Genomic DNA, 15,179 nt, shown 5'->3' with positions numbered 1-15,179 from the left:
TGTTATATTGTTATTACCTCCCACAGTTACACAGTATAATGAGATGTTATATTATTATTCCCACCCACAGTTACACAGTATAATGACATGTTATATTATTATTCACACCCACAGTTACACAGTATAATGACGTGTTATATTGTTATTACCTCCCACAGTCACTCAGTATAATGACATGTTATATTGTTATTACCACCCACAGTCACACAGTATAATGACATGTTATATTGTTATTACACAGTCACACAGTATAATAACATGTTATATTGTTATTACCTCCCAGAGTCACTCAGTATAATGACATGTTATATTGTTATTACCACCCACAGTCACACAGTGTAATGATGTGTTATATTGTTATTAGCACCCACAATCACACAGTATAATGATGTGTTATATAGTTATTACCTCCCACAGTTACACAGTATAATGATGTGTTATAGTGTTATTACCACCCACAGTCACACAGTATAATGATGTGTTATATTGTTATTACACAGTCACTCAGTATAATGATGTGTTATATTGTTATTACCTCCCACAGTCATACAGTATAATGACGTGTTATATTGTTATTACCTCCCACAGTCACACAGTATAATGATGTGTTATATTGTTATTACCTCCCACAGTCACACAGTATAATGACGTGTTATATTGTTATTACCTCCCACAGTTACACAGTATAATGACATGTTATATTATTATTCCCACCCACAGTTACACAGTATAATGACATGTTATATTATTATTCACACCCACAGTTACACAGTATAATGACGTGTTATATTGTTATTACCTCCCACAGTCACTCAGTATAATTACATGTTATATTGTTATTACCACCCACAGTCACACAGTATAATGACGTGTTATATTGTTATTACCACCCACAGTCACACAGTATAATGATGTGTTATATAGTTATTACCACCCACAGTTACACAGTATAATGATGTGTTATAGTGTTATTACCACCCACAGTCACACAGTATAATGACATGTTATATTGTTATTACACAGTCACACAGTATAATAACATGTTATATTGTTATTACCTCCCAGAGTCACTCAGTATAATGACATGTTATATTGTTATTACCACCCACAGTCACACAGTATAATGACGTGTTATATTATTATTACCACCCACAGTCACACGGTATAATAACATGTTATATTGTTATTACACAGTCACACAGTATAATGACGTGTTATATTGTTATTACCTCCCACAGTCACACAGTATAATGACGTGTTATATTGTTATTACCACCCACAGTCACACAGTATAATGACGTGTTATATTGTTATTACCACCCACAGTCACACAGTATAATGATGTGTTATATAGTTATTACCACCCACAGTTACACAGTATAATGATGTGTTATAGTGTTATTACCACCCACAGTCACACAGTATAATGACATGTTATATTGTTATTACACAGTCACACAGTATAATAACATGTTATATTGTTATTACCTCCCAGAGTCACTCAGTATAATGACATGTTATATTGTTATTACCACCCACAGTCACACAGTATAATGATGTGTTATATTGTTATTACCACCCACAGTCACACAGTATAATGATGTGTTATATAGTTATTACCTCCCACAGTTACACAGTATAATGATGTGTTATAGTGTTATTACCACCCACAGTCACACAGTATAATGACATGTTATATTGTTATTACACAGTCACACAGTATAATGACGTGTTATATTGTTATTACCTCCCACAGTCACACAGTATAATGACATGTTATATTGTTATTACCTCCCACAGTTACACAGTATAATAACATGTTATATTGTTATTACCTCCCACAGTCACTCAGTATAATGACATGTTATATTGTTATTGCACAGTCACTCAGTATAATGATGTGTTATATTGTTATTTCCTCCCACAGTCACACAGTATAATGACGTGTTATATTGTTATTACACAGTCACTCAGTATAATGATGTGTTGTATTGTTATTACCTCCCACAGTTACACAGTATAATAACATGTTATATTGTTATTACCTCCCACAGTCACTCAGTATAATGACATGTTATATTGTTATTACACAGTCACTCAGTATAATGACGTGTTATATTGTTATTACCTCCCACAGTCACACAGTATAATAACATGTTATATTGTTATTACCTCCCACAGTCACTCAGTATAATGACATGTTATATTGTTATTACACAGTTACACAGTATAATGATGTGTTATAGTGTTATTACCACCCACAGTCACACAGTATAATGACATGTTATATTGTTATAACACAGTCACACAGTATAATGACGTGTTATATTGTTATTACCTCCCACAGTCACACAGTATAATGACATGTTATATTGTTATTACCTCCCACAGTTACACAGTATAATAACATGTTATATTGTTATTACCTCCCACAGTCACTCAGTATAATGACATGTTATATTGTTATTACACAGTCACTCAGTATAATGACGTGTTATATTGTTATTACTATCCACAGTCACACAGTATAATGACATGTTATATTGTTATTACCACCCAGTCACACAGTATAATGACATGTTATATTGTTATTACTCAGTCACACACTATAATGATATGTTATATTGTTATCACCATCCACAGTTACACAGGTAAATGATGTTTTATAGTGTTATTACCACCCACAGTCACACAGTATAGTGACATGTTATGTTGTTATTACACAGTCACTCAGTATAATGACGTTTTATATTGTTATTACCTCCCACAGTCACTCAGTATAATGACATGTTATATTGTTGTTACACAGTCACTCAGTATAATGACATGTTATATTGTTATTTCCTCCCACAGTCACTCAGTATAATGACGTATTATATTGTTATCACCCACAGTCACACAATATAATGACATGTTATATTGTTATTACCTCCCACAGTCACACAGTATAATAACATGTTATATTGTTATTACCTCCCACAGTCACACAGTATAATGACGTGTTATATTATTATTACCACCCACAGTCACACGGTATAATAACATGTTATATTGTTATAACACAGTCACACAGTATAATGACGTGTTATATTGTTATTACCTCCCACAGTCACACAGTATAATGACGTGTTATATTATTATTACCACCCACAGTCACACGGTATAATAACATGTTATATTGTTATTACACAGTCACTCAGTATAATGACGTGTTATATTGTTATTACCTCCCAATGTCACACAGTATAATAACATGTTATATTGTTATTACCTCCCACAGTCACTCAGTATAATGACGTGTTATATTGTTATTACCTCCCACAGTCACTCAGTATAATGATGTGTTATATTGTTATTACCTCCCACAGTCACTCAGTATAATGACGTGTTATATTGTTATTACCTCCCACAGTCACACAGTATAATAACATGTTATATTGTTATTACCACCCACAGTTACACAGTATAGTGACGTGTTATATTGTTATTACCACCCACAGTCACACAGTATAATTACATGTTATATTGTTATTACAAAGTCACTCAGTATAATGACGTGTTATATTATTATTACCACCCACAGTCACACAGTATAATAACATGTTATATTGTTATTACACAGTCACACAGTATAATGACGTTTTATATTGTTATTACCTCCCACAGTCACACAGTATAATGATGTGTTATATTGTTATGACCACCCACAGTTACACAGTATAATGATGTGTTATAGTGTTATTACCTCCCACAGTCACACAGTATAATGAAATGCTATATTGTTATTACACAGTCACTCAGTATAATGACATTTTATATTGTTATTACCTCCCACAGTCACACAGTATAATGACATGTTATATTGTTATTACACAGTCACTCAGTATAATGACATGTTATATTGTTATTACCTCCCACAGTCACTCAGTATAATGACGTGTTATATTGTTATCACCCACAGTCACACAGTATAATGACATGTTATATTGTTATTACCTCCCACAGTCACACAGTATAATAACATGTTATATTGTTATTACCTCCCACAGTCACACAATATAATGACGTGTTATATTATTATTGCCACCCACAGTCACACAGTATAATAACTTGTTATATTGTTATTACACAGTCACACAGTATAATGACGTGTTATATTGTTATTACCTCCCACAGTCACACAGTATAACGACGTGTTATATTATTATTACCACCCACAGTCACACGGTATAATAACATGTTATATTGTTATTACACAGTCACACAGTATAATGACGTGTTATATTGTTATTACCTCCCACAGTCACACAGTATAATGACGTGTTATATTATTATTACCACCCACAGTCACACGGTATAATAACATGTTATATTCTTATTACACAGTCACACAGTATAATGACGTGTTATATTGTTATTACCTCCCACAGTCACACAGTATAATGAGGTGTTATATTATTATTACCACTCACAGTCACACGGTATAATAACATGTTATATTGTTATTACACAGTCACACAGTATAATGACATGTTATATTGTTATTACCTCCCACAGTCACAGTATAGTGACATGTTATATTGTTATTAGCACCCACAGTCACAAAGTATAATGACATGTTATATTGTTATTACCTCCCACAGTCACAGTATAGTGACATGATATATTGTTATTAGCACCCACAGTCACTCAGTATAATGACATGTTATATTGTTATTATCACCCACAGTCACACAGTATAATGACGTGTTATATTGTTACTACCACCCAGAGTCACACAGTATAATGACGTGTTATATTGTTATTACCACCCACAGTCACACAGTATAATGACATGTTATATTGTTATTACCACCCACAGTCACACAGTATAATGACGTTATATTGTTATTACCTCCCACAGTCACACAGTATAATGACGTGTTATATTGTTATTACCACCCACAGTCATACAGTATAATGACGTGTTATATTGTTATTACCTCCCACAGTCACACAGTATAATGACGTGTTATATTGTTATTACCTCCCACAGTTACACAGTATAAAGACATGTTATATTATTATTCCCACCCACAGTTACACAGTATAATGACGTGTTATATTGTTATTACCTCCCACAGTCACTCAGTATAATGACATGTTATATTGTTATTACCACCCACAGTCACACAGTGTAATGATGTGTTATATTGTTATTACCACCCACAATCACACAGTATAATGATGTGTTATATAGTTATTACCTCCCACAGTTACACAGTATAATGATGTGTTATAGTGTTATTACCACCCACAGTCACACAGTATAATGATGTGTTATATTGTTATTACACAGTCACTCAGTATAATGATGTGTTATATTGTTATTACCTCCCACAGTCATACAGTATAATGACGTGTTATATTGTTATTACCTCCCACAGTCACACAGTATAATGACGTGTTATATTGTTATTACCTCCCACAGTCACACAGTATAATGACGTGTTATATTGTTATTACCTCCCACAGTTACACAGTATAATGAGATGTTATATTATTTTTCCCACCCACAGTTACACAGTATAATGACATGTTATATTATTATTCACACCCACAGTTACACAGTATAATGACGTGTTATATTGTTATTACCTCCCACAGTCACTCAGTATAATGACATGTTATATTGTTATTACCACCCACAGTCACACAGTATAATGACATGTTATATTGTTATTACACAGTCACACAGTATAATAACATGTTATATTGTTATTACCTCCCAGAGTCACTCAGTATAATGACATGTTATATTGTTATTACCACCCACAGTCACACAGTGTAATGATGTGTTATATTGTTATTAGCACCCACAATCACACAGTATAATGATGTGTTATATAGTTATTACCTCCCACAGTTACACAGTATAATGATGTATTATAGTGTTATTACCACCCACAGTCACACAGTATAATGATGTGTTATATTGTTATTACACAGTCACTCAGTATAATGATGTGTTATATTGTTATTACCTCCCACAGTCATACAGTATAATGACGTGTTATATTGTTATTACCTCCCACAGTCACACAGTATAATGACGTGTTATATTGTTATTACCTCCCACAGTCACACGGTATAATGACGTGTTATATTGTTATTACCTCCCACAGTTACACAGTATAATAACATGTTATATTATTATTCCCACCCACAGTTACACAGTATAATGACATGTTATATTATTATTCACACCCACAGTTACACAGTATAATGACATGTTATATTGTTATTACACAGTCACTCAGTATAATGACATGTTATATTGTTATTACCTCCCACAGTCACTCAGTATAATGACGTGTTATATTGTTATCACCCACAGTCACACAGTATAATGACATGTTATATTGTTATTACCTCCCACAGTCACACAGTATAATAACATGTTATATTGTTATTACCTCCCACAGTCACACAATATAATGACGTGTTATATTATTATTGCCACCCACAGTCACACAGTATAATAACTTGTTATATTGTTATTACACAGTCACACAGTATAATGACGTGTTATATTGTTATTACCTCCCACAGTCACACAGTATAATGACGTGTTATATTATTATTACCACCCACAGTCACACGGTATAATAACATGTTATATTGTTATTACACAGTCACACAGTATAATGACGTGTTATATTGTTATTACCTCCCACAGTCACACAGTATAATGACGTGTTATATTATTATTACCACCCACAGTCACACGGTATAATAACATGTTATATTCTTATTACACAGTCACACAGTATAATGACGTGTTATATTGTTATTACCTCCCACAGTCACACAGTATAATGAGGTGTTATATTATTATTACCACTCACAGTCACACGGTATAATAACATGTTATATTGTTATTACACAGTCACACAGTATAATGACATGTTATATTGTTATTACCTCCCACAGTCACAGTATAGTGACATGTTATATTGTTATTAGCACCCACAGTCACAAAGTATAATGACATGTTATATTGTTATTACCTCCCACAGTCACAGTATAGTGACATGATATATTGTTATTAGCACCCACAGTCACTCAGTATAATGACATGTTATATTGTTATTATCACCCACAGTCACACAGTATAATGACGTGTTATATTGTTACTACCACCCAGAGTCACACAGTATAATGACGTGTTATATTGTTATTACCACCCACAGTCACACAGTATAATGACATGTTATATTGTTATTACCACCCACAGTCACACAGTATAATGACGTTATATTGTTATTACCTCCCACAGTCACACAGTATAATGACGTGTTATATTGTTATTACCACCCACAGTCATACAGTATAATGACGTGTTATATTGTTATTACCTCCCACAGTCACACAGTATAATGACGTGTTATATTGTTATTACCTCCCACAGTTACACAGTATAAAGACATGTTATATTATTATTCCCACCCACAGTTACACAGTATAATGACGTGTTATATTGTTATTACCTCCCACAGTCACTCAGTATAATGACATGTTATATTGTTATTACCACCCACAGTCACACAGTATAATGACATGTTATATTGTTATTACACAGTCACACAGTATAATAACATGTTATATTGTTATTACCTCCCAGAGTCACTCAGTATAATGACTTGTTATATTTTTATTACCACCCACAGTCACACAGTGTAATGATGTGTTATATTGTTATTAGCACCCACAATCACACAGTATAATGATGTGTTATATAGTTATTACCTCCCACAGTTACACAGTATAATGATGTGTTATAGTGTTATTACCACCCACAGTCACACAGTATAATGATGTGTTATATTGTTATTACACAGTCACTCAGTATAATGATGTGTTATATTGTTATTACCTCCCACAGTCATACAGTATAATGACGTGTTATATTGTTATTACCTCCCACAGTCACACAGTATAATGACGTGTTATATTGTTATTACCTCCCACAGTCACACAGTATAATGACGTGTTATATTGTTATTACCTCCCACAGTTACACAGTATAATGACATGTTATATTATTATTCCCACCCACAGTTACACAGTATAATGACATGTTATATTATTATTCACACCCACAGTTACACAGTATAATGACGTGTTATATTGTTATTACCTCCCACAGTCACTCAGTATAATTACATGTTATATTGTTATTACCACCCACAGTCACACAGTATAATGACGTGTTATATTGTTATTACCACCCACAGTCACACAGTATAATGATGTGTTATATAGTTATTACCACCCACAGTTACACAGTATAATGATGTGTTATAGTGTTATTACCACCCACAGTCACACAGTATAATGACATGTTATATTGTTATTACACAGTCACACAGTATAATAACATGTTATATTGTTATTACCTCCCAGAGTCACTCAGTATAATGACATGTTATATTGTTATTACCACCCACAGTCACACAGTATAATGACGTGTTATATTATTATTACCACCCACAGTCACACGGTATAATAACATGTTATATTGTTATTACACAGTCACACAGTATAATGACGTGTTATATTGTTATTACCTCCCACAGTCACACAGTATAATGACGTGTTATATTGTTATTACCACCCACAGTCACACAGTATAATGACGTGTTATATTGTTATTACCACCCACAGTCACACAGTATAATGATGTGTTATATAGTTATTACCACCCACAGTTACACAGTATAATGATGTGTTATAGTGTTATTACCACCCACAGTCACACAGTATAATGACATGTTATATTGTTATTACACAGTCACACAGTATAATAACATGTTATATTGTTATTACCTCCCAGAGTCACTCAGTATAATGACATGTTATATTGTTATTACCACCCACAGTCACACAGTATAATGATGTGTTATATTGTTATTACCACCCACAGTCACACAGTATAATGATGTGTTATATAGTTATTACCTCCCACAGTTACACAGTATAATGATGTGTTATAGTGTTATTACCACCCACAGTCACACAGTATAATGACATGTTATATTGTTATTACACAGTCACACAGTATAATGACGTGTTATATTGTTATTACCTCCCACAGTCACACAGTATAATGACATGTTATATTGTTATTACCTCCCACAGTTACACAGTATAATAACATGTTATATTGTTATTACCTCCCACAGTCACTCAGTATAATGACATGTTATATTGTTATTACACAGTCACTCAGTATAATGATGTGTTATATTGTTATTTCCTCCCACAGTCACACAGTATAATGACGTGTTATATTGTTATTACACAGTCACTCAGTATAATGATGTGTTGTATTGTTATTACCTCCCACAGTTACACAGTATAATAACATGTTATATTGTTATTACCTCCCACAGTCACTCAGTATAATGACATGTTATATTGTTATTACACAGTCACTCAGTATAATGACGTGTTATATTGTTATTACCTCCCACAGTCACACAGTATAATAACATGTTATATTGTTATTACCTCCCACAGTCACTCAGTATAATGACATGTTATATTGTTATTACACAGTTACACAGTATAATGATGTGTTATAGTGTTATTACCACCCACAGTCACACAGTATAATGACATGTTATATTGTTATAACACAGTCACACAGTATAATGACGTGTTATATTGTTATTACCTCCCACAGTCACACAGTATAATGACATGTTATATTGTTATTACCTCCCACAGTTACACAGTATAATAACATGTTATATTGTTATTACCTCCCACAGTCACTCAGTATAATGACATGTTATATTGTTATTACACAGTCACTCAGTATAATGACGTGTTATATTGTTATTACTATCCACAGTCACACAGTATAATGACATGTTATATTGTTATTACCACCCAGTCACACAGTATAATGACATGTTATATTGTTATTACTCAGTCACACAGTATAATGATATGTTATATTGTTATCACCATCCACAGTTACACAGGTAAATGATGTTTTATAGTGTTATTACCACCCACAGTCACACAGTATAGTGACATGTTATATTGTTATTACACAGTCACTCAGTATAATGACGTTTTATATTGTTATTACCTCCCACAGTCACTCAGTATAATGACATGTTATATTGTTGTTACACAGTCACTCAGTATAATGACATGTTATATTGTTATTTCCTCCCACAGTCACTCAGTATAATGACGTATTATATTGTTATCACCCACAGTCACACAATATAATGACATGTTATATTGTTATTACCTCCCACAGTCACACAGTATAATAACATGTTATATTGTTATTACCTCCCACAGTCACACAGTATAATGACGTGTTATATTATTATTACCACCCACAGTCACACGGTATAATAACATGTTATATTGTTATAACACAGTCACACAGTATAATGACGTGTTATATTGTTATTACCTCCCACAGTCACACAGTATAATGACGTGTTATATTATTATTACCACCCACAGTCACACGGTATAATAACATGTTATATTGTTATTACACAGTCACTCAGTATAATGACGTGTTATATTGTTATTACCTCCCAATGTCACACAGTATAATAACATGTTATATTGTTATTACCTCCCACAGTCACTCAGTATAATGACGTGTTATATTGTTATTACCTCCCACAGTCACTCAGTATAATGATGTGTTGTATTGTTATTACCTCCCACAGTCACTCAGTATAATGACGTGTTATATTGTTATTACCTCCCACAGTCACACAGTATAATAACATGTTATATTGTTATTACCACCCACAGTTACACAGTATAGTGACGTGTTATATTGTTATTACCACCCACAGTCACACAGTATAATGACATGTTATATTGTTATTACAAAGTCACTCAGTATAATGACGTGTTATATTATTATTACCACCCACAGTCACACAGTATAATAACATGTTATATTGTTATTACACAGTCACACAGTATAATGACGTTTTATATTGTTATTACCTCCCACAGTCACACAGTATAATGATGTGTTATATTGTTATTACCACCCACAGTTACACAGTATAATGATGTGTTATAGTGTTATTACCTCCCACAGTCACACAGTATAATGAAATGCTATATTGTTATTACACAGTCACTCAGTATAATGACATTTTATATTGTTATTACCTCCCACAGTCACACAGTATAATGACATGTTATATTGTTATTACACAGTCACTCAGTATAATGACATGTTATATTGTTATTACCTCCCACAGTCACTCAGTATAATGACGTGTTATATTGTTATCACCCACAGTCACACAGTATAATGACATGTTATATTGTTATTACCTCCCACAGTCACACAGTATAATAACATGTTATATTGTTATTACCTCCCACAGTCACACAATATAATGACGTGTTATATTATTATTGCCACCCACAGTCACACAGTATAATAACTTGTTATATTGTTATTACACAGTCACACAGTATAATGACGTGTTATATTGTTATTACCTCCCACAGTCACACAGTATAATGACGTGTTATATTATTATTACCACCCACAGTCACACGGTATAATAACATGTTATATTGTTATTACACAGTCACACAGTATAATGACGTGTTATATTGTTATTACCTCCCACAGTCACACAGTATAATGACGTGTTATATTATTATTACCACCCACAGTCACACGGTATAATAACATGTTATATTCTTATTACACAGTCACACAGTATAATGACGTGTTATATTGTTATTACCTCCCACAGTCACACAGTATAATGAGGTGTTATATTATTATTACCACTCACAGTCACACGGTATAATAACATGTTATATTGTTATTACACAGTCACACAGTATAATGACATGTTATATTGTTATTACCTCCCACAGTCACAGTATAGTGACATGTTATATTGTTATTAGCACCCACAGTCACAAAGTATAATGACATGTTATATTGTTATTACCTCCCACAGTCACAGTATAGTGACATGATATATTGTTATTAGCACCCACAGTCACTCAGTATAATGACATGTTATATTGTTATTATCACCCACAGTCACACAGTATAATGACGTGTTATATTGTTACTACCACCCAGAGTCACACAGTATAATGACGTGTTATATTGTTATTACCACCCACAGTCACACAGTATAATGACATGTTATATTGTTATTACCACCCACAGTCACACAGTATAATGACGTTATATTGTTATTACCTCCCACAGTCACACAGTATAATGACGTGTTATATTGTTATTACCACCCACAGTCATACAGTATAATGACGTGTTATATTGTTATTACCTCCCACAGTCACACAGTATAATGACGTGTTATATTGTTATTACCTCCCACAGTTACACAGTATAAAGACATGTTATATTATTATTCCCACCCACAGTTACACAGTATAATGACGTGTTATATTGTTATTACCTCCCACAGTCACTCAGTATAATGACATGTTATATTGTTATTACCACCCACAGTCACACAGTGTAATGATGTGTTATATTGTTATTACCACCCACAATCACACAGTATAATGATGTGTTATATAGTTATTACCTCCCACAGTTACACAGTATAATGATGTGTTATAGTGTTATTACCACCCACAGTCACACAGTATAATGATGTGTTATATTGTTATTACACAGTCACTCAGTATAATGATGTGTTATATTGTTATTACCTCCCACAGTCATACAGTATAATGACGTGTTATATTGTTATTACCTCCCACAGTCACACAGTATAATGACGTGTTATATTGTTATTACCTCCCACAGTCACACAGTATAATGACGTGTTATATTGTTATTACCTCCCACAGTTACACAGTATAATGAGATGTTATATTATTATTCCCACCCACAGTTACACAGTATAATGACATGTTATATTATTATTCACACCCACAGTTACACAGTATAATGACGTGTTATATTGTTATTACCTCCCACAGTCACTCAGTATAATGACATGTTATATTGTTATTACCACCCACAGTCACACAGTATAATGACATGTTATATTGTTATTACACAGTCACACAGTATAATAACATGTTATATTGTTATTACCTCCCAGAGTCACACAGTGTAATGATGTGTTATATTGTTATTAGCACCCACAATCACACAGTATAATGACGTGTTATATTGTTATTACCTCCCACAGTCACACAGTATAATGACGTGTTATATTGTTATTACCTCCCACAGTTACACAGTATAATGAGATGTTATATTATTATTCCCACCCACAGTTACACAGTATAATGACATGTTATATTATTATTCACACCCACAGTTACACAGTATAATGACGTGTTATATTGTTATTACCTCCCACAGTCACTCAGTATAATGACATGTTATATTGTTATTACCTCCCACAGTCACTCAGTATAATGACGTGTTATATTGTTATCACCCACAGTCACACAGTATAATGACATGTTATATTGTTATTACCTCCCACAGTCACACAGTATAATAACATGTTATATTGTTATTACCTCCCACAGTCACACAATATAATGACGTGTTATATTATTATTGCCACCCACAGTCACACAGTATAATAACTTGTTATATTGTTATTACACAGTCACACAGTATAATGACGTGTTATATTGTTATTACCTCCCACAGTCACACAGTATAATGACGTGTTATATTATTATTACCACCCACAGTCACACGGTATAATAACATGTTATATTGTTATTACACAGTCACACAGTATAATGACGTGTTATATTGTTATTACCTCCCACAGTCACACAGTATAATGACGTGTTATATTATTATTACCACCCACAGTCACACGGTATAATAACATGTTATATTCTTATTACACAGTCACACAGTATAATGACGTGTTATATTGTTATTACCTCCCACAGTCACACAGTATAATGAGGTGTTATATTATTATTACCACTCACAGTCACACGGTATAATAACATGTTATATTGTTAATACACAGTCACACAGTATAATGACATGTTATATTGTTATTACCTCCCACAGTCACAGTATAGTGACATGTTATATTGTTATTAGCACCCACAGTCACAAAGTATAATGACATGTTATATTGTTATTACCTCCCACAGTCACAGTATAGTGACATGATATATTGTTATTAGCACCCACAGTCACTCAGTATAATGACATGTTATATTGTTATTATCACCCACAGTCACACAGTATAATGACGTGTTATATTGTTACTACCACCCAGAGTCACACAGTATAATGACGTGTTATATTGTTATTACCACCCACAGTCACACAGTATAATGACATGTTATATTGTTATTACCACCCACAGTCACACAGTATAATGACGTTATATTGTTATTACCTCCCACAGTCACACAGTATAATGACGTGTTATATTGTTATTACCACCCACAGTCATACAGTATAATGACGTGTTATATTGTTATTACCTCCCACAGTCACACAGTATAATGACGTGTTATATTGTTATTACCTCCCACAGTTACACAGTATAAAAACATGTTATATTATTATTCCCACCCACAGTCACACAGTGTAATGAAATGTTATATTGTTATTACCACCCACAGTCACACAGTGTAATGATGTGTTATATTGTTATTACCACCCACAATCACACAGTATAATGATGTGTTATATAGTTATTACCTCCCACAGTTACACAGTATAATGATGTGTTATAGTGTTATTACCACCCACAGTCACACAGTATAATGATGTGTTATATTGTTATTACACAGTCACTCAGTATAATGATGTGTTATATTGTTATTACCTCCCACAGTCATACAGTATAATGACGTGTTATATTGTTATTACCTCCCACAGTCACACAGTATAATGACGTGTTATATTGTTATTACCTCCCACAGTCACACAGTATAATGACGTGTTATATTGTTATTACCTCCCACAGTTACACAGTATAATGAGATGTTATATTATTATTCCCACCCACAGTTACACAGTATAATGACATGTTATATTATTATTCACACCCACAGTTACACAGTATAATGACCTGTTATATTGTTATTACCTCCCACAGTCACTCAGTATAATGACATGTTATATTGTTATTACC

The sequence above is a fragment of the Taudactylus pleione genome, unplaced genomic scaffold, assembly GCF_031769625.1.
Source record: "Taudactylus pleione unplaced genomic scaffold, aTauple2 ptg001127l, whole genome shotgun sequence".
NCBI classification, from domain to species: Eukaryota; Metazoa; Chordata; class Amphibia; order Anura; family Myobatrachidae; genus Taudactylus; species Taudactylus pleione.
The sequence above is the reverse complement of the archived record's forward strand: the minus strand, read 5'-3'. Positions refer to the sequence as shown.